Source organism: Protomyctophum parallelum (assembly GCF_964188405.1).
Source record: "Protomyctophum parallelum genome assembly, chromosome: 13".
Classification (NCBI taxonomy): Eukaryota; Metazoa; Chordata; class Actinopteri; order Myctophiformes; family Myctophidae; genus Protomyctophum; species Protomyctophum parallelum.
In genome coordinates, this window is record NC_139708.1 from 38,053,112 (window position 1) to 38,076,353 (window position 23,242).

At 42.6% G+C, this 23,242-nt stretch overlaps 1 protein-coding gene across 1 annotated transcript in view; it reads right to left on the reverse strand.

Moving 5' to 3' along the window:
* The window catches only part of wbp11 (WW domain binding protein 11), a 317,048-nt gene that overhangs the window by 288,129 nt on the left and 5,677 nt on the right, over positions 1–23,242 (reverse strand). The window lies entirely within an intron of this gene.

The window sequence follows — 23,242 nt, forward strand, 5'->3', positions numbered from 1 at the left end:
AGACATGAAACGCCTGCGGGGGGCGGGGGGGGGGGGGGGGGGGGTCACACATGTTTACACTTTTCCATCCTGTCAGTCAGCGTGTCTGGTATATATAGTGCTTCCTCTTTATCAGTGACACAGCTGACAAACCATGGGCTGACTCCCACACACACACGCAGGGCACGCACGCGCGCGCTCACGCACATGCACGCCTTTTTTGCAGATATGTCCTGGTTAATGATTCCCGACGCGGTTACTGCAGCGGTCTATAGCTACACATAGAGCAGCAGAGCTATGTAAAAGAGCCCTGCCTGCATGCAGGTGCAGGGCGGCGGTGGCTCAGTGGCCGGATGGTAACCGTATAAGGTTGCCTGTTCGAACCCTGTGTCCTTGAGCAAGACACTGAACCCCTAATTGTTCCACGACGATGTGCTGGTCGGTGCCTTGCATGGTTTCCGCTGCCATATCGGTGTATGAATGTTTGTGTGAATGGGTGAATGTAATGCACAATCTCTGTAAAGCGCCTTGGATATAAAGGCGCCATATAAATGCACCATTTAGGTGGGAACACAGTATAGGAGAGACAGGGAAGCCATTTGAACACCTGGTCTTCTTCAGGTGTTCAAATGGCACCGAGTGGCGCGCTACGAGCTTGTATGGTCTGCAATTTTTGAAAAATCGTGAAAATGTGGCGCAAATCTTTGAATGTCATTATTTTGGAGCGAACATTTTTAACTCAAATCTTTGCTTCTGGGGGGGGGGGGGGGGGGGGGGGGGGGGGGGGGGTTCCTGGAACAAGATATTTTCAGATGGGGGTGGGTGGCCAAATACAGTACATACAAATGTCCTTTGTATATTTGTAGAATCGTCTAAATGGGTTAAGTAACAGTACTCAAGTAAAATGTACGTATAGGTACAGTATGCTGTCTCGTCAAGGGAAAGGCTCAGTCTGTTCAGGACTACTGTATACGCTGAAGGGTGGCAGATTCCAACAACCGTAGAAGATGGGAATATAAATCTGCACTCTCAGTAATAGTAGGAGTCTCGTTTAATAATGATATAGGATCCGCAGCCACAGTCAAACCAAACAAACCATTGTTTGGTTTGACTGCTGCTGCTGCTGCGGATCCTATCATTATTAAACAAGACTCCGATGACTACAACCGCAGAGTGCAGATGTTATATTCCCTTCTTTATTACCGTCTCTATGCCACCACAGATCTACAAGCTCACAACGCGTCACGCTGCGACGCGTCGTGGCTTGTAGGTCGGCTATTTTCAGCAAGTGGTAAAGACATAACAGTCTTTATGACGGCATCAAGGCCCGCCAAAATACATTTTGTTCGAGCTAAATCAACTGTAGATTTAGTCGACTAAAATCTCATGATATTTAGTCGTCTAGCCTAGACTAACGCTAAAACATTCCAGGTGACTAAAACGTGACTGAAACTAAATTAAAACTGTGACTAAAACTAAAATCAAAACGTACTGCCAAAAACAACACGTATGGGCTCCATGTTGTCACAGAGGCCTCTTTTGTCCATATATACGACGACTCTATCGATCAATAAATCAATCAATCAATCAATCAATCTTTATTTAACCCATTCTGACCTGAGATCAGATTCATAAGAGGTTTCCGCCGGACACACACTGGTCTGACGAACCCATTCTGACCTGAGATCAGATTCTAAAATGTCAGTCGTTCTTTGATTTTTTCAAAAATAGCAGACCTACAAGCTCGTATCGCGCCACTCGGTGGCGCGATATGAGCTTGTAGATCTGCTATTTTTAAATAGCTAAAGCACGACATGATGCCAACACCAAAATGGGTGCCCGTCAGAATGGATTAATAGCACATTTCAGACAACGAGTGCAGTTAAAAGTGCTTTACAGTAAAAAGTACAAAAAATATAACAAGAAAGAGCAAAACACAACAAGAGAGCATCAACTACAGTAATATCAAAAACAAAAGGAGCGACTAAAACAGCAAAAGGACATGCAATGATCTGTTGTTTTCACTTCTGTTATTATGAGTGTTCTTCAGTACTGTAGTACCACCTGGTATGGATGTTTGTCTGCAGCCCTAAAGTCACAACTGCTGCAACAACTGAACATTTGTTCAAAGATTGTTGGACAACAACTTCAGAAACTTTATACATCCACATATGATAACAGCATCCTAAGGTTAGCAAGGAATATCACCTCTAATAATAAGCATGTGTTGTATGGAGAATACAGGTTGCTACCTTCAGGAATGGAGATATGGTGTACCAGCATACAATAAGGTCAGACAGACTAAAGAGGTCCTTTGTCCACCAGTCGACCTTGAGGCTTAATCAGGAGTTGTAGTAGCCACAGGATAATCTAAGCGGTGGATATTGCTCATGTCTTTATGTATGTAAATTGTCTTGTTATTTGTGTTTTGTATGTGTTTCTGCATACTTGGCTTTCAGTGTGAACTGACAATAAAGTACTATATCATATCATAGGTATAAAAGCAATGCTAAAAAGGTGTGTTTTAAGATTTCGTTTAAAATGTCCACAGCTTCAGAGAACCGTGGACGCCTCTGCAGGCTGTTCCACAGCACAGGGGCATACAGTATAGCTAAAGACGGCTTCTCCTTATTTCTTTGGTCTCTGGAATGTCTAGGAGACCCGCACTAGATGATCTAAGGCAGTATAGTTCCCAAGCTTTTTCATGTCAAGGACCCCCAAATTGACACTAATTAGCCCGTGGACCCCCATTTGAAAAGATGAGCCAGGGACCCGGATAAAATAAGATTTTTATGTCTCTAAGCAGTGATTTTCAAACCGTTTAATTTCAAGGACCCCCAGTTTGACATGCATTAGTCTACGGACCCCCATTTCATAGCATTTCTATCTCTGACCCCCAATTTATATTGTAAAATCAATGCTAATTTAACTCTGAGAGCGTACAAATGGAACCAAATATTTGGTTCCATTTGTACGCTCTCAGAGTTACAGACCCATAAGGGTCCATTTGGTTATAAATGTTCATTTAGCTGGGTCCCCCCTGGAACTCCCTCAAGTACCCCTGGGGGTCCCCGGACCCCACTTTGGGAACCACTGAGGGAAAATAGACATTCAATGTTTTAAAAACAAGTAAAATAATTTTAAAATCGATTCTAAAATGTATAGGCAACCAATGCAGGGACTTTAAAATTGGTGTGCTCTGATACGTTTGGTCTTTGTCAGCATGCGGACAGCTGCGTTTCTTTTTTTAGGTAAGCCATGCAGACAGGAGAGCATTCATTACAATAGTAAAGCCTGCTGGTGATAAAACAGTGAATGGGTTTTTCTGTATCATTTTGGGACAGAAATGGTCGGACTTTGGCAACGTTTCTCAGATGGTAGAAGGATATTTTGGTGGTGTTTCTGATGTGTGCCTCCATGTCCAGGTCACTGTCAAAGGTAACACCAAGGTTTCTTACTTGGTCCTTTGGTGTGAAGTGCTCTTGATTTTAGGTATGCGGATAGTTTTTCCCTCTCTGCCTTTGCCGAGAGGGGAAAATATTGTGACAGTAAAATGTAATGTATAGTGTGTTGTTACTGTCTATTCTTTTAAAAAACCAAACTAGTTTTGATTGATTGATAATAAATAAACAATAAACAGTATACAGGGTTCAGTCAAGCACATTTGGTCACAAAGGTGCTTGTTAAAAGTGAACACTATGAAGTCGACTTTTGGGGGCGTGACCAGGTTGAGGGGCCTAGCATCGAAGTCTCTGCTATAATCATGAACCGCACACGCACACGCACATGCACACGCACATGCGCACGCACGCATGCATGCACGCGCACACGCACACATACACAATACATGCACATGCACATGCACATGCACATGCACATGCACATGCACATGCACATGCACATGCACATGCACATGCACATGCACAGGCACAGGCACAGGCACATGCACATGCACAGGCACAGGCACATGCACATGCACATGCACATGCACATGCTGCACGCATGCACGCACATACTTTCAAAACAAACAGTCCGCTGCATGAAGAAGTGTTTATAAGTGTGACACGGCGTATCATGTGTTTCCTTCATAAGCCACAGATTAACAGGAAGCTGTCACACCTTTCTGCAACTACAAGCTGTCAACACGCACGCACGCATGCACAGTCGCACACACAGTGGCGATGGTTTTGTCCTCTGCGTTAACTGTCAGTATACTTTCGTTTTCTTAGCATTGAACTTGCAGGCCTATCTTCCTGCAATCCATTTCTACTGCCAGTATATATGGCTGGCATTAACGTTTTGAGGCACTTGTCCTTTGGACAAGTATACATTTCCAATTCACTTGTCCGGGCACAAAAGTCAATTGTCCACAGACAGAATAACACGAGGTTTAACAGAATGCCGGATAACAATATTGATAACAATAAGGTGATTAGGAAAGCCATACAATGTTGGTGACTCTCTGAACTCTACTTTGGAGAAGAAATTAAAGTCTGATCTTTCCGACGAAAAGTTCGGTGGTCGGAGAGAGTATGGACTGCCCTTTAATGTCAAGCCGTGAGTCCCTTAACCTTTCTCTGTTGTATCCTAGTCTATAGGTCTATATTTTATTATTATTATTATTTATTATTATTATTATTATTATAGGGCAATGTCATCTGCATATAGTCGAGGTCAGTCATCCCGTTGGGCTGACGCCCGTTAGGACGGGATTATATTCTAGGAGTTTCTCCAAATTGCGCAAAAATTAACTATGGGGATCTAGGAGTGAAAGACATTTCAGTTGTTCTGGAAGCAGTGTTGTTTTTGGCAGCAAATTTCTATTTTAGTTCTAGTCATAGTCTTGAATAGTTTTCATTTAGTTTCAGTCACATTTTAGTCACCTGGAATGTCTTATAGTGTTAGTCTAGATTTAGTCAACTAAATGTCATAAGATTTCAGTCGACTAAATGCAGTTGATTTAGTCGAACAAAATGTATTTTGGCGGTGTCTTGATGCCGTCGTCACTTGCTGAAAATAGACGCCCACAACACGTCGCAGCGCGGCGCGTTGTGGGCTTGTAGATCTGCTATTGTCAGCATGCAACTAATTGTAAACTAATTGTAAACTAACTGTAAACAACTAATTGCAACTAGTAAAATGACGTATAGTGGATCTCTTGTCCACTAGTCCCTTCCTAACATTTTAGCCTAGTTTTTATTTGTTGAAAATTTGTCAGTATATTTAGTCTTAGTTTTAGTCACCATAGCTTAGTTTTCATTTAGTTTCCATTTAGTTTTTGTCAGTGGATAAAGGTAGTCGACGAACATTCTTCGTCTTAGTTTTAGTCGACGAAAACAACACTGGTTTTCCTGCCAGACGGTGCCACTGATGAGAATAATTCTGTGTGTAGTTCCTGGACCAGCAATTTGATTGATTGAAATATTTATTAACAGAATTACAGTACATTTCAAGCACAAACTCAATACAAAGACTGTTTACACTTGTTTACAAGAGGGTCCACCATGTTCAATTCATCAAAACATTTAGAGACGTACAACACTTCTTTATAGTCAAAGAACAGAACAGGATTTCATCATAAAAGAGGTAAAAAGGGAAAATAAACGTATACAGTGAGGGGAAAAGGGGGGGGGGGTGGGGGGGGCATGAAATATTGTTGTCGGGCAGAAACCTCGTATCTCTATATTTTAATGTATGTTTATAGGCTAAATTAATTCCCCGTTGACATATACTACACAAAAGCAGCAAAGGTATAGCCGATCTATAAAAGGTCTCAAAGTGTCTTGTGTAGAACTGTTATTGTAGAATTGGAATCCTGTAAATATAACAGTTTCATGGACATATGAGTTTTTCCCACCGGACTGAGGACACGACATGGAAATGAGCGCTTGTTGTTGTTGTTGTTATTGTTGTTGTCTTTTGTGAAAATCAATAAAGAGAACGCTGACAGAAAAATCTGTCGTCTCTGCTGCTCCCTCCTAGAAGAACAGATTCCTTTAGATCAGATCATCAGAGACAAACATCTCCTCATTAAAACCTTAGAATACTTTCTAAATCAGGTTATACACGCTGCGTGGCTTCAGTCGTTATTCAGCCTCCTTAACTCCATGGAATCCTCTTAGCAGCTGATCTGAGTGCTGTCGGCTACAAATACACTGTCTTCTTCTAAGACCTATAGGTCTGATCTGAGGTCTGTCGTCTATACACATGAGACGTAACCTCCTTTCACGAGCTCTTGGTTACAGAGCCGGGCTTCAAAGTGCTGCGGTTGTCGTAATCCCTCTTTGTTTTAGATTGCATTACATGCTCATCTGATGTGTTTTTAAAGGCTATTCTATGTGTTTTGATCATCATTATGTTATACGTTAAAGGAGAATTCCATACTAGAATTAAGGCTTTCTTATACCTTTATTTGTAGTGGTTACGTCCCCACCAAAGAGGTCCAGGTGTCATTTTGTGCAAAAGCGCATTATTGGCTATTTCTCCTACCATAAGCCCTAAATGAATTGCATTGAATTGAATTGAATTGAATGGGGGTTGTGCTAATTCGCTTATTTCCATTGCTCAATTGGTATACTGTATATCCTCTCTTCATAATGTAAATAATATCCCAAGCAAGCGACACACTTTACTACTTATTTCGATGAAAATAAGCGAATTAGCAGAAAAACCCAACCCCCATTGAGGGCTTATATTAGGGGAAATAATAATAATAATGCACTTTTGCACTCTTTGTTGGGGACGTAACAACTACAAATAAAGGTAAGAAAGCCTTCTAGCATGGAATTCTCCTTTAACATACAGTAAGACATTATCTGATATATAATGTATCTGAAGAGGGGTCCAGGCAGGGACCCGTAAATGCATGCATGGACCCTTTGGTATACCTTGCTCGAGTGCCGGAGTTTTCTTCAAAATAAGAGCGCTAGAGTGCCAGCAGATATAGATTTTACTCTGAAAAGCCCCATCTTCCGTTCCCTCCCAAAAACCAGTAGGCATAATGTTCCATTTTTACCTCGCGATGATCCGTTTGGTAAAAACCATGGATCGAGACTTCTCTGTAGATACGAGGCATTCTTTCCGAGCCGTAAACCAAGGACTGTCTAAAGAGGACGGGACGCGAAACATGCGCAGTTGAGACCAAGGAAGCTGAACGAGGAAGTGTTGGCTGCATAATAGTTTCTTTCCTTCCATGGAGCACCATGTGAGCAACATGGCGGCGCCCTTACGGTCTTCGCGTCCCGTCCTCTTTAGACAGTCCTTGCCGTAAACAAGGAAGTGAACGGCAGCGCACAATGTGCGGAACAGCAAGGAGCATGGTGGAGAAACAAACAAGAACAAATAGAAATCCGAATTTATAAAGCGCTATGACGTGTTTACACGTCCACTGGAACCAACGGTGGGATTAGATATGACGTTTGTGTACACGACGGTCTGAATGTGTTTTTAAACTGGTAGAAATGCAAGATTGTTCGCGGCCCCGGTTATAAAGACTCCAATAATCTATAGAAGAACTGAACCAGTTCTGGAACCAAAAAGTTCTTCTCCTGGAGATAAAGGAGAGCGTGTTGCTGCAGTAATGTATACCAAAGGCCTTTCCAAAGAGAAGACGGCCCAGGCTTTACAGAGATCACCCTGAAATGTCTCAGCGCGCTTTTTTTCTTTATCTATATGCGATGAGCTGCTTAAAAAGAACAATGCCATTCAGAGAGAGAGAGAGAGAGAGAGAGAGAGAGAGAGAGAGAGAGAGAGAGAGAGAGAGAGAGAGAGAGAGAGAGAGAGAGAGAGAGAGAGAGAGAGAGAGAGAGAGAGCGTATGGTGGAAAGCAGATCCTCTGGGAAATGATTAGAATATGAAATAATATGGAGAACGGATTCAAACACGCTGAACAAAGTGCTTTCAAAGTGTAATTATATTAAACGGGTGCAGTGAGTGAAACCATAGTGGTTTATTTGTCTCTCTGAAAATTGGCAAAGAAAATCAGTGGAATGAATTCAGCACAAGTTTTAGGGCATAATATGAAATTCATGATCAAGGTCAGATAAAAAAAAACGTTTAAACCTTCCTTTTTACCCCGGGGGAGGTTTGCTGCTGAGAACAGTCCTTTTCAGGAATGCCCTGCTTCACACATCAAACTGCACGCACACACGCACACACGCACGCACACTGGAGCAGTTTGGGGGCGGTTTGGTGCCTTCCTTGCTCAATTAAGGGAACTTCATCGGTTTTGGGGAGGGGTACGACGTGGTGACCATTCACTCCCCCACTCGGATCTTTTTCCATAGCGGTCTGGGGACTGATTAAACTATATGAATCAGAATGTGTGGTCAAAATCAACACTGCATAATACAGGCTTTTTATAGACTGCTTTTCTCCTCCGAAACTGTGGCACTGCACCAGTGTTGTTTTTGGCAGCACATTTCTATTTTAGTCGACTAAATCTACAGTATCGATTTAGTCGACCAAAATGCATTTTGGTGGGCCTTGATGCCATCGTAGTAATGACAGATTTGACACTTCGCGCTGCGACGCATTGTGAGCTTGTACATCGGCTATTTTCAGCATGCAGCCAAGTGTAAAATGACCTATACTGGATCTCTTGTCCACTAGTGCCTTAAATTCCTAAAAATGTTGTCTATAGTTTTTATTTGTTGACGAAAGCGTCCATAATATTTAGTCTTATAGTTTTAGTCATCATAGCTTAGTTTTCATTCACTTTCCAGTTCGTTTGTCAGTGAAAAAACGGTATAGTTTCAGTCGAGGAAAACAACACTGGCGCTGATGATGACAGGACAGGAGGCCCAGCTGGGAGGGGGCAGAATGGAGGGCCTGCTATATACCATTGTCATTAGGAGTCAGGATCTGCCTTCTGTGGGTTGTGTTTGGTGTTCCTGACTCTTACTTTGAAGTGCATTTGGGTCCTGCTTGAAAACCACCTCCTGACATTAGGAGTGACACGGATTGACAGGATCCTAAATGACTCCATTAATAAGAGGGTCAGCCCAGGCTATAGAAGGCTGCAGGTTGGGATATGGTTTGGACGTGTGCACACAGAGGGAGGGATGAGGAGGGGTTTACACGATGGGGGAATGTATAGGATGCTGAAGATGGAGCTGACAGGTGTTATACGCACCAATTAGTCTAGGGGTAAAGGGTACGCATAACATATGAAATTAGTCTAGGGGTAAAGGGTATATGCATAACATGCTTTTACTTGTGCTTCAGATATAAAAGTTACAGAGGTATACAAAAGTGTTGTTGTTAACCATTCTGGGCATGCAGGAACCCCTTTTGGTGTTTTAAGCATTATGTTACACTTTAGCTATTGAGAAATGGCAGATCTACAAGCTCACGAGCTTTGCTATTTTTTTTTAAAATCGAGAAAATGTGCACGGCGTAAAATCTTTGAATCCCTGGAACAACATATTTTCAGATGGGGGTCGGCGGCCAATTCCATATGATCTTGGGGGTCTTTGACATGAAAATGTTTGAGCACCACTGACATGGAAACATAGGGTTTTTCAGAAAACTGTCAGGATTTAGAAGACATTTAGTAGAATCGTTCCCAGGTCAAAATAAGTTAATATAAGAGGAGAAGAAGTTCATAATGTGGTGTAGTTTCCCGTGGCCAGACTGTTGCCTCCTGCAACTTTCAAATGCTTCCGTCACATATACACGTCTGGAGCAACGGAAGCTCTGACCGTGAGCCAGCGATAAAGCAGAAGTGAAGCCTCCTCCCCACTCCTGTTTCATCTTTACAGACGCAACGCACATTTATCCTGTATATAAATTAGGGCCGGGACTAATTGCGATTAATTTAGATTAATTAACTACAGAAAAATTAATCGCGATTAACTACAGATAAATTAATCGCACCTTTTTTTTCACCGCGGAACGTTTCTCACTGGGCGCTTTTCTATAGTACTGAAAACTGGAAATAATAAAAAGTCACCCCATTTTGTGTTGCCTAGAACTGGATGTCTGACAAAAAACAGTAACAATATGAAGTAAGTACAGCTTTGTGATGTCACTGAGATGTACTTGTTACTGTTACTAAATTTTTTTCAGACCTCCAGTTCTAGGAAACACAGAATGGGGTGACTTATTTCCACAAAACATTAAAAAAAAAGGTTTCTCGCTGTTCTCGGGTTGAATATTGATATGCGATTAAAATGCGATTAATCTAGATTAATTAACCGCAAAGCCTCTGATTAATTAGATTTTTTTTTAATCGAGTCCCAGCTCTAATATAAATCGATATCATCTAATCATATATATATAGCTGCTTAGCAGAAATGCATATTAAAATAATGACATTTAAAGATATTTCATAACATATAATTATATTTCTTGTCAACGTAAATGGCAGCTTCCTTATATGCTCAGTTTTCGGGAAGTGTTGTTCCAGACTCTTAACTATATATATATATATATATATATATATATATATATATATATATATATATATATAGCATTTGGAGATTGTGGCATAGTCGGACATACTATGGAGTGCCTGGAGTGACAGAGGACACGAGAAACCAGATGGAAACAGATGATCTCCCCCCTCCCCCCCCCCAATGGGAATTATATAGCCGAAAGAAGCTTGCTTGAAGACTGTGTTTCAACCCGAGTTATTGATCGAAGGGGATCAAGCATAAATGATTAGATGATGGGATTACGGACTTGGTCAGATGGCGAGCAGGGTGTGAAACGGAGCGCTCCCCTGGGGGTGCTCATGAAGGCCGCGGCGGCGGGGGTCAGGTCACATGATCGCCTCGTCTGCGTGACTGATGTCAGCTGCAGCGCTGCCGCGCGGGCAGGAAAACCCATATTAGGGGAAGCCGACTGTAACGGTGCAAGAGATGACTATTATGTCTTCATATACCCCAAACAACCAGGGCTGTGATTTATCTTACATTCTAAGACATTAAAGTCATAATATCAATGCATTTTGTGACACGATATTGTAACCCTTTTTTTTTTGGTGTTAATGATCTAATCATGGGCTCTACCACTCCCTCCGCCAACCTGGGGAGAGCAACGGACTGACCTCATGCTTCGGCTTAACACTGTTATAGGTGTCACAATAATTCCGGATTCTGGCTTGCGGTGGACATTTTAGTCAAAATATTATTTTTTTTCCCCACGGACGTACAAAATGAGTAGACAATATTATTACATCACCAGAAATTCATAAAGAGCCCTGAATGACCAGAACAGGTCTGTAACTCTGAGAGTGTATACATTTGTACACACTCTCAGAGTTACATTGTGGTCCTTGCAAATATATATATATATAAAGGGATTGTGACATTTTTTTTTTTTTTTTTTGAATTGTTCTTATTTTTTTTAGGTTTTCTAATCTCAATTGCACCCAAAAAACATGAACTTTTAACATTCAGTAGATTTTCTGTGATCTGGGGTTTTCTGGCTCAAACAGGTGCTCTGATTTGCCGGCAGTAAGTGACATCACTTACTGCAAATCCCATATATGTCAATGGGATTTGCCAGCAGATGTCACTGTTTCACTGTGTTGCCTGTTTTCATTGTAGCTCAAAAGGCCCAAAAAACCCCAAAGAAAACTTCAGACCACAGAAAACCCACTGAATGTTCAAAGTTCAGGTTTTTTGGGTGTAATTGAGGTCATAAAACCTAAAAGAAAAAAGAAAAATAAATGAAAATGAATGTCATAAAACCTTTAAAGCCATATAGTGCTATAGTGGACTGCTAACGTGCCACAATGTCGTATAGTAAATATGCGTCATATACATATTCTCAAGAAACCCTGGAGACTTGACATTCAGGAACTATGGCTCCTCAAAATGAAAACATTATAATGCTATAGTGTATAGGCTATAGTGAACTATGGCTCCTCAAAATGAAAACATTATAATGCTATAGTGTATAGGCTATAGTGAACTATGGCTCCTCAAAATGAAAACATTATAATGCTATAGTGTATAGGCTATAGTGAACTATGGCTCCTCAAAATGAAAACATTATAATGCTATAGTGTATAGGCTATAGTGAACTATGGCTCCTCAAAATGAAAACATTATAATGCTATAGTGTATAGGCTATAGTGAACTATGGCTCCTCAAAATAAAAACATTATAATGCTATAGTGTATAGGCTATAGTGAACTATGGCTCCTCAAAATAAAAACATTATAATGCTATAGTGTATAGGCTATAGTGAACTATGGCTCCTCAAAATGAAAACATTATAATGCTATAGTGTATAGGCTATAGTGAACTATGGCTCCTCAAAATAAAAACATTATAATGCTATAGTGTATAGGCTATAGTGAACTATGGCTCCTCAAAATGAAAACATTATAATGCTATAGTGTAAAACAAAATTTGCCTCACGGAAAACAAGACCATGAAGTCTTTGCCACGCAATGTGTCCGTGTATGGACATGACCCCTGACCCCTGCACCACATGTTGTTGTGGTTGATGAAGAGTCCTACGGAAGTGTCCGTATTAGAGATGGCATGCACCTTTGACCTTATAGCCTGGAGGAAGCCTTTATGACCACGGTCATTAAACGCCAACCACTTCTACACACGATCTTCTGCAGAGCACATGGGTTTATAGAGGTGAAGATCATATGTTTTTAAAATTTGGCAGCCTATATAGGACATACACACTGGTTGTTATAGGACAACTTGGGCTGTCCACAAAAGAGGGGAAAAGGCATTATGCGGCAGAGACTTTTCGCTCCTATGCCACCAAAATGTGGAACGCCCTACCAACAGTCATTAAGACGTGTGAATCCCTTGACTCCTTCAAAACCGCTCTCAAAGGGCACCTACGGACGGCTGCAATTCGAAACTGGCCTCTGTAGAATCTGAATCCCCCCCCCCTTTCCCCTCACTGTATATGTATCCTTTCCCTTTTTGCTTCCTTTGTGATGAATTCCTGTTCTGTTCTTTAACTACATAGAAGTGTCTATTTGTATGTCTCTAAATGTTATGATGAATTGAACAATGTGGACCCTGTTGTAAACAAGTGTAATGCTTAATTGGGTCGTCCACTCACAGTTAACAGTCTTTGTATTGAGTTTGTGCTTAAAATGTACTGTCAATTCTACAAACTGTTAATAAATATTTCAATCAATCAAAGACACTGTTAGTTAATTGTACCCATAAAGTACCGAGTGACATTGCTTATTGTGTCATGAACATTATATTATGCCATGATGTTGTGAATGTAACCTTTACCGCACATATAGCCTACTATGTTATGTGTGTCCCTGTATGTTTCTCCTTTATGTGGACATAAATAAATGTTCGTGTGCGCGTGTGTGCGCGTGCGGGTGACTCTGATGGTCTCAGTGTCATCCATCTCCTGCAGTTCTCCATTGTGTGCGACTGCGTCTAAATGACAGTCTGATACATACGACACATTACAGAGACAAAAGGTCGACAAGCCTCGCCTCTTTGCTCGCGTTAGGAACCGTGAAAACACACACACTCACACACGCACACACACACACACACGCGCACGCACACACACGCACATGCACGGGTAAGCTTCCCCCACAGCGCACATACACCCACCCCTCAAAAAAAGAAAAAAAAGGCATTCGCTAGGACTAGGAGCTGTGAATTTGCCGGGGGGGGGTGGTGGGGGGGGGGGGGGGGGGGGGGGGGCTTATAGGGGGCTGAGGTGTGTGCGTGGATCGCATTAAAATGCACTGCGGAAAATGAGGTTTTTGGGGAGAGCCCTGTGGAAAACCATGCGTGTAATCATCTCTCTTCCTCTTCACAGTTTATCTGCAGAGGATTTGGAGAGAGGGGGGCTTTGGTTTGGCTCCCGCCGCCCCTCCCTCCCCTCAACCTCCCCTCCCGTCCCCTCAACCTCCCCTGAACCACCGCGGCACATTAATATTCATAGAGAAGATTCTCTCTCTCTCTCTCTCTCATCTAGCTGTCTGTTGCTGCCTGTAGCCAACACTGACTTGGCTTATTAAATCATTCAGGACGGGAACCCCTTTCGCATTATGTTATACTTTAGCTATTGAAAAATAGCAGATCTACAAGCTGATAGCGCGGCACAGTGTGCCACGCTACGAGCTTGTAGATCTCCTATTTTTGGAAAATCATGAATATGTGTCGCACATGCATGCAAACCTTTGAATATGTATTCTTTCAGAGTGAACCTTTTTTTTTACTCAAATCTTTGCTTCTTGGTGAGGGTCCCTGGAAAAACACATATTTTCAGATGGGGGTCCGCGGCCAAATACAGATCATTCTGGGGGTCCTTGACATGAAAAAGGTTGAAAGAACCACTGACACATAGAAACATGGGTTTTGCTGGAAACTTTTAGGATTTAGGCCTCAATCCTAAATGGGTTAAAGAATGGAGAATGTGGACTCGAGGTTGCTCGAGGTTTGGTAGGGGAGAGAGAGAAAAAAAATAGGCTATTGTGGATTTCATACACTAGCTGGCTCCCCCTCTCTCTCTCTCTGAATTGATATAAGGATACAATGCTTCTATGGCACACAGAGCATTGTTATATAGAGGGTATACAGTAGATACCGGGATATATTATTATCTATTGCTGTATGTGTGTGTTATGGGCTTATTGTTGTTGCTTCGGTCATGGATATTTTGCATATCCTATTAGTGGAGGAAAAACCACAGGCTTTAGTCTTGGGGGGGGGGTGGGGGATTTTCGATTATGAGCTTGAAGTTTGGAAATGAGAGATTCAGCGTTGTGACAGACTCAAGGTTGTGTGTGAGAGATTCAGGGTTCACTATAGGAGGTCTAGAATGAGAGATTCAGGGTTCACTAGGAGGACTAGAATGAGAGATTCAGGGTTCACTAGGAGGTCTAGAATGAGAGATTCAGGGTTCACTAGGAGGACTAGAATGAGAGATTCAGGGTTCACTATAGGAGCACTAGAATGAGAGATTCAGGGTTCACTATAGGAGCACTAGAATGAGAGATTCAGGGTTCACTATAGGAGCACTAGAATGAGAGATTCAGGGTTCACTAGGAGCACTAGAATGAGAGATTCAGGGTTCACTATAGGAGCACTAGAATGAGAGATTCAGGGTTCACTATAGGAGCACTAGAATGAGAGATTCAGGGTTCACTAGGAGCACTAGAATGAGAGATTCAGGGTTCACTAGGAGCACTAGAATGAGAGATTCAGGGTTCACTAGGAGCACTAGAATGAGAGATTCAGGGTTCACTATAGGAGCACTAGAATGAGAGATTCAGGGTTCACTAGGAGGTCTAGAATGAGAGATTCAGGGTTCACTAGGAGCACTAGAATGAGAGATTCAGGGTTCACTAGGAGGTCTAGAATGAGAGATTCAGGGTTCACTAGGAGGTCTAGAATGAGAGATTCAGGGTTCACTAGGAGGTCTAGAATGAGAGATTCAGGGTTCACTAGGAGGTCTAGAATGAGAGATTCAGGGTTCACTAGGAGGTCTAGAATGAGAGATTCAGGGTTCACTAGGAGCACTAGAATGAGAGATTCAAGGCTCACTAGGAGCACTAGAATGAGAGATTCAAGGCTCACTAGGAGCACTATAATGAGAGATTCAAGGTTCACTAGGAGCACTAGAATGAGAGATTCAGGGTTCACTAGGAGGTCTAGAATGAGAGATTCAGGGTTCACTATAGGAGCACTAGAATGAGAGATTCAGGGTTCACTAGGAGCACTAGAATGAGAGATTCAGGGTTCACTATAGGAGCACTAGAATGAGAGATTCAGTGTTCACTAGGAGCACTAGAATGAGAGATTCAGGGTTCACTAGGAGCACTAGAATGAGAGATTCAGGGTTCACTAGGAGGTCTAGAATGAGAGATTCAGGGTTCACTATAGGAGCACTAGAATGAGAGATTCAGGGTTCACTAGGAGCACTAGAATGAGAGATTCAGGGTTCACTATAGGAGCACTAGAATGAGAGATTCAGTGTTCACTAGGAGCACTAGAATGAGAGATTCAGGGTTCACTATAGGAGCACTAGAATGAGAGATTCAGTGTTCACTAGGAGCACTAGAATGAGAGATTCAGGGTTCACTAGGAGCACTAGAATGAGAGATTCAGGGTTCACTAGGAGGTCTAGAATGAGAGATTCAGGGTTCACTAGGAGCACTAGAATGAGAGATTCAGGGTTCACTAGGAGGTATAGAATGAGAGATTCAGGGTTCACTAGGAGGTCTAGAATGAGAGATTCAGGGCTCACTAGGAGGTCTAGAATGAGAGATTCAGGGTTCACTAGGAGGTCTAGAATGAGAGATTCAGGGTTCACTATAGGAGCACTAGAATGAGAGATTCAGGGTTCACTAGGAGCACTAGAATGAGAGATTCAGGGTTCACTAGGAGGTCTAGAATGAGAGATTCAGGGTTCACTAGGAGGTCTAGAATGAGAGATTCAGGGTTCACTATAGGAGCACTAGAATGAGAGATTCAGGGTTCACTAGGAGCACTAGAATGAGAGATTCAAGGCTCACTAGGAGCACTAGAATGAGAGATTCAGGGTTCACTAGGAGGTCTAGAATGAGAGATTCAGGGTTCACTAGGAGCACTAGAATGAGAGATTCAGGGTTCACTATAGGGGCACTAGAATGAGAGATCCAGGGTTCACTATATGAGCACTAGAATGAGAGATGCAGGGCTCACTATAGGAGCACTAGAATGAGAGATTCAGGGTTCACTAGGAGGTCTAGAATGAGAGATTCAAGGCTCACTAGGAGCACTAGAATGAGAGATTCAGGGTTCACTAGGAGCACTAGAATGAGAAATTCAAGGCTCACTAGGAGCACTAGAATGAGAGATTCAGGGTTCACTAGGAGGTCTAGAATGAGAGATTCAGGGTTCACTAGGAGGTCTAGAATGAGAGATTCAGGGTTTACTAGGAGGTCTAGAATGAGAGATTCAGGGTTCACTAGGAGCACTAGAATGAGAGATTCAGGGTTCACTATAGGGGCACTAGAATGAGAGATTCAGGGTTCACTATAGGAGCACTAGAATGAGAGATTCAGGGTTCACTAGGAGGTCTAGAATGAGAGATTCAGGGTTCACTAGGAGGTCTAGAATGAGAGATTCAGGGTTCACGACTGGGGAGACTGTGGCTCAGGAGATAGAGGTCGGTGGTTCGAATCCCGGCTCCTCCTCCTGTTTACATGTCGAAGTGTCCTTAGGCAAGAGACACTGAACCCCAAATTGCTCCTGATGTGCTGGTTGGTACCTTGCATGGCTTCCGCCGCAATCGGTGTTTTTATGGATGGGTGAATGTAATGCACATTCTATGTAAAGCGCCTTGGATAAAGGCGCTACATAAATGCACCATTTACGATACGATTCCAATCACGATACTAGGTTCACGATACCATTTTTCACGATTGTTCACACATTCACACATCGTATCTTATCCGTAGTAAATGACGGAAGATCATGTATTTTATTCTATTTTTTTATGTGTCCTCATCACAATTCATATTAATCGCTTAGTATGACAGTATTCAGTGTTCACTATGACAGATTCAGTGTTCACTATATGACAGATTCAGTGTTCACTATATGACAGATTCCGTGTTCACTATGACATATTCAGTGTCCACTATGACATATTCAGTGTTCACTATGACATATTCAGTGTTCACTATGACATATTCAGTGGTCACTATGACATATTCAGTGTTCACTATGACAGATTCAGTGTTCACTATATGACAGATTCAGTGGTCACTATGACAGATTCAGTGTTTACTATGACATATTCAGTGTTTACTATGACATATTCAGTGTTCACTATGACATATTCAGTGGTCACTGTGACAGATTCAGTGTTCACTATGACAGATTCAGTGTTCACTATTATGACAGATTCAGTGTTCACTATATGACAGATTCAGTGTTCACTATATGACATATTCAGTGTTCACTATGACATATTCAGTGTTCACTATGACAGATTCAGTGTTCACTATGACAGATTCAGTGTTCACTATATGACAGATTCAGTGGTCACTATGACATATTCAGTGTTCACTATGACATATTCAGTATTCACTATACAGATTCAGTGTTCACTATATGACATATTCAGTATTCACTATATGACAGATTCAGTGTTCACTATGACAGATTCAGTGTTCACTATGACATTCAGTATTCACTATATGACATATTCAGTGTTCACTATGACAGATTCAGTGTTCACTATATGACAGATTCAGTGTTCACTATGACAGATTCAGTGTTTACTATGACAGATTCAGTGTTCACTATATGACATATTCAGTGTTCACTATGACAGATTCAGTGTTCACTATGACAGATTCAGTGTCCACTATGACATATTCAGTGTTCACTATATGACATATTCAGTGTTCACTATGACAGATTCAGTGGTCACTATGACAGATTCAGTGGTCACTATGACAGATTCAGTGTTCACTATGACATATTCAGTGGTCACTATGACAGATTCAGTGGTCACTATGACAGTTCACTATTGTGAGAGCACAGTGTTTGACTGCTGGTTTTGGTCTGAAGGCAGATAGAGGCTGCCCAGGTGCACTGACTGGTCTCTAATGAACATTAAACAGAGAGAAAGAGAGAGAGAGAGAGAGAGAGGTGAGTCATATTTCAGGGATTAAGAGCCACTGAAAATCTCTCTCTCTCTCTGGTAGAGTGTCATTAGAGAGAGGTGACAGAGCAGGCCAGATGCTGTGGTCTAAATGCAACATGCAATACCTACTGCGCACGCACGCTCGCACACACGCACAGTATGCATGGTTTTCTGTTTCATAGAGGATTTGTGTCATCATATTTTCCAATGAATAAAATGAATACGAATGATTGGCGGCCCACACTGATTGATCATAGCTTTAATTTCATTTAAAATTTAACACAGAAGAATAACACTGCTGACTACATGTCTGCACACGCACGCACGCACGCACACACGCACACACACTTTAAGATAATCATATAGCAAACACGTGTCTGTGTTTCTCTCTCTCTCTCACCCCCCCCCCCCCCCCTCTCTCTCTCTCTCTCTCTCTCTCTCTCCTCCCTCTCTCTCTCTCTCATTCACATGTAAATCAGTGTTTAATGGGTACTCTAATAGACATCCATGGCAACCGAGGCATCGGTAATGAGATGGAGGTTCAGGTTAAGAGCTGCCTGCATGCTACCACCACTCACACTACATCAACAGTTTACACACACGCACGCACGCACACACACACGCACGCACACACGGTATTGTGAGGACTTCAACATTTTTGGGACAGAAATGTTCTGGATGCAATTTTTGGGGTATAGGCTTAGGCCCTAAGCCTTAGGGTTATACTTAGTAGTATGCAGGGGGTGTAGCGAACCCGGCTGGATAAAGAGGTTGAAGGCCAACTGATGATGTGAAGTTTCTTTAATAGATCAACGTGAAAACTAAAAACAAGACACAAACATATAATCAATACAGAGTCTGTATTGATTATATGTTTGTGTCTTGTTTATGTCTGTCTGCATTACAGACAGACATATCCAATAATGTGAGGCATTCATATAAACAATTAAGTTTACAAATAACCAATAAAAAGGTTCATATCAAACCATAATACCATATAAACAAACCAATAAAACAAGATCCCCCAACAACATGACACAAACCAATAACCATAAAAATAACATTCACCTTGTTCCCTCTCCAGCTAGGTGCTAACTTGTTCCAGGGTGTCCCAATATCATGATGTCACTCAACCATGTCATACTCCAGGAAAGTCACTAAAACCAATAAATCAATAATTAAAATCCGGCAGTTCCATTTCCATTTCATTTGGTATTTCATTGGTCTGCACTCACTTGATCTGTTTTGGTGTTCCATTTCATCCTGTTGTGTTGGTGAGGTTAGGCTTGGCTTTCAATGCTCATGGTTTGGAGCACATGAGGAACAAACATTTCTCCCTGACTGATGCATGCTGGGCTTTCTTTATCAGACAGTATGACCCTGGTGAGTGAGCAAGCTTCCCGTTTTCCCACATAGCCTTTCAAAATAAAAGCCTTTCATCCATTTCATTCCGGGGTCCGTTACAGGGGGTTTATAGCCTTAGGGTTATATAGTGTGCAGGGGGTATATAGCCGGGGGTGGCGGTGCCTCAGGGGTAGAGTGCCTGGATGGTAACCGCAAGGTTGCCAGTTCGAATCCGGGCTCCCCCAGAGTTACTGTCGAAGTGTCCTTGAGCAAGACACTAAACCCCTAATTGCTCCAGATGTGCTAGTTGGTGCCTTGCATGGTTTCCGCTGCCATGTATGAATGTGTGTGTGAATGGGTCAATGTAATGCACAATCTATGTAAAGCGCCTTGGATAAAGGCGCTATATAAATGCACCATTTACCATTTACCATTTACTTAGGGTTATATAGTGTGCAGGGGGTATATAGGCTTAGGGTTATATAGTGTGCAGGGGGTATATAGGCTTAGGGTTATATAGTGTGCAGGGGGTATATAGGCTTAGGGTTATATAGTGTGCAGGGGGTACATAGCCTTACTTAGGGTTATACTTAGTAGTATGCAGGGGATACAATATGAGCTTGTAGAAATGTTATGGATTTGGTGGTTCTGGAAAACCCTTTGGGGCGTAACGGTGGTTCTGGCCAACTCAGTGCTGTGGACTCAATCCCCTCGACTGCCAAGTCTGAAGTCTGTCGGTCGGAACAGATCTTGAGAGAGACGAATAACAGACGTTCAATCATTCATTCATTGTTGGATTCATTCATTCATGTTGTTGGTTGCATTCATTCATTCATTCACCCATTCATTCATTGTTGGTTGCATTCATTCATTCATTCATTCATTCATTGTTGGTTGCATTCATTCATTCATTCATTGTTGGTTGCATTCATTCATTCATTGTTGGTTGCATTCATTCATTCATTCATTGTTGGTTGCATTCATTCATTCATTCATTGTTGGTTGCATTCATTCATTCACAGAGATGCATGCATATACGGTATTGTAAGAATATAAGAGATACATATGAAAAACCCTGCCATAAAATCAACCAATTTTCACAAAGGAAATTGTCCTCACAATTTCGGTCTCAAATTGTAATACACGCACGCACGCACCCGCACACACACACACACACACACACACACACACACACACACACACACACACACACACACACACACACACACACACACACACACACACACACACACACACACATACATGCACGCACGCACGCACGCACGCGCACACGCACACGCACGCGTGTTCCTAGTTCTCTGTGTTTTTGCATTTTCTGATAGGTTCTGCATTATTGGACTTGTGATTTGCTCTTCTAAAGGTTTGCATTCCTGTTTCCTGTTTAGTTCCTGTTTTGTACCTTTTGGAAGAGTTCTCTGCTTTTTGTAAGCTTAACAGTTTTTTGCTTAATAAATCATTTCATTTGAACATTCCTGCTCTCTGTCCTGCATTTGGGTCCTAACCCCCCCTGCCTATCGTGACAGACAAAGCTTCTAGGAACATCTTTGAATGCACATTGCGGCCCCTAGATGTGTCACAGAGACTACATTCTGTTTGGGAGCGTTTTACTCATTGCTGGCTGTCTGAATACCAAAAAAAAAATACCAAAGTCATTAAAATGTTGACATATTATTGCTTATAGCAGCTTAAACTCAAGTACAAAAAATTTTGACTGAGCAAACTTTAACGCCCGGAGTATGTACTTTGACTTGTATACTTTGTCCAGCACGCACGCACGCACGCACGCACGCACGCACGCACGCACGCACGCACGCACGCACGCACGCACGCACGCACGCGTTCATTGTTGGTTGCATTCATTCATTCACAGAGATGCATGCATATACGGTATTGTAAGAATATAAGAGATACATAATGAAAAACCCTGCCATAAAATCAACCAATTTTCACAAAGGAAATTGTCCTCACAATTTCGGTCTCAAATTGTAATACACGCACGCACGCGCGCACACGCACACGCACACGCACACAAACACACACACACGTGAAAGTGGGCAAACGCAATATGATATAGTATATATGCAATGGCATATGGGCAAGTGAAATAGTATATAGTATATAATATATTCCCCCATGGTCCCCTCCTACTGCTGATGAATTTGCATATGAATTTTATGATTGTGTGGTCCCCTTATTTTATTTTATCATTTTAACAGTGCATTAGAATATTTAAACTACTACAAACTTTAACGCCCGGAGTATGTACTTTGACTTGTATACTTTGTCCAGCACGCACGCACGCACGCACGCACGCACGCACGCACGCACGCACGCACGCACGCACGCACGCACGCACGCACGCACGCACGCACGCACGCACGCACGCACGCACGCACGCACGCACGCACGCACACACACACACACACACACACACACACACACACACACACACACACACACACACACACACACACACACAGTGTTGAAAGGAAAAGCAGCTTGTGTAGATACTACAAGCGTGCTGCTGCTGATAAGACTCCAGTAGAGGCAGACAGTAGGCTGTAACAGTGTGGTGGTGATCCAGTGGAGGCAGACAGTAGGCTGTAACAGTGTGGTGGTGATCCAGTGGAGGCAGACAGTAGGCTGTAACAGTGTGGTGGTGATCCAGTGGAGGCAGACAGTAGGCTGTAACAGTGTGGTGGTGATAGAGGCAGACAGTAGGCTGTAACAGTGTGGTGGTGATAGAGGCAGACAGTAGGCTGTAAAAGTGTGGTGGTGATCCAGTGGAGGCAGACAGTAGGCTGTAACAGTGTGGTGGTGATCCAGTGGAGGCAGACAGTAGACTGTAACAGTGTGGTGGTGATAGAGGCAGACAGTAGGCTGTAACAGTGTGGTGGTGATCCAGTGGAGGCAGACAGTAGGCTGTAACAGTGTGGTGGTGATCCAGTGGAGGCAGACAGTAGGCTGTAACAGTGTGGTGGTGATGCAGTGGAGGCAGACAGTAGGCTGTAACAGTGTGGTGGTGATCCAGTGGAGGCAGACAGTAGGCTGTAACAGTGTGGCGGTGATCCAGTGGAGGCAGACAGTAGGCTGTAACAGTGTGGTGGTGATCCAGTGGAGGCAGACAGTAGACTGTAACAGTGTGGTGGTGATAGAGGCAGACAGTAGGCTGTAACAGTGTGGTGGTGATCCAGTGGAGGCAGACAGTAGGCTGTAACAGTGTGGTGGTGATCCAGTGGAGGCAGACAGTAGGCTGTAACAGTGTGGTGGTGATCCAGTGGAGGCAGACAGTAGGCTG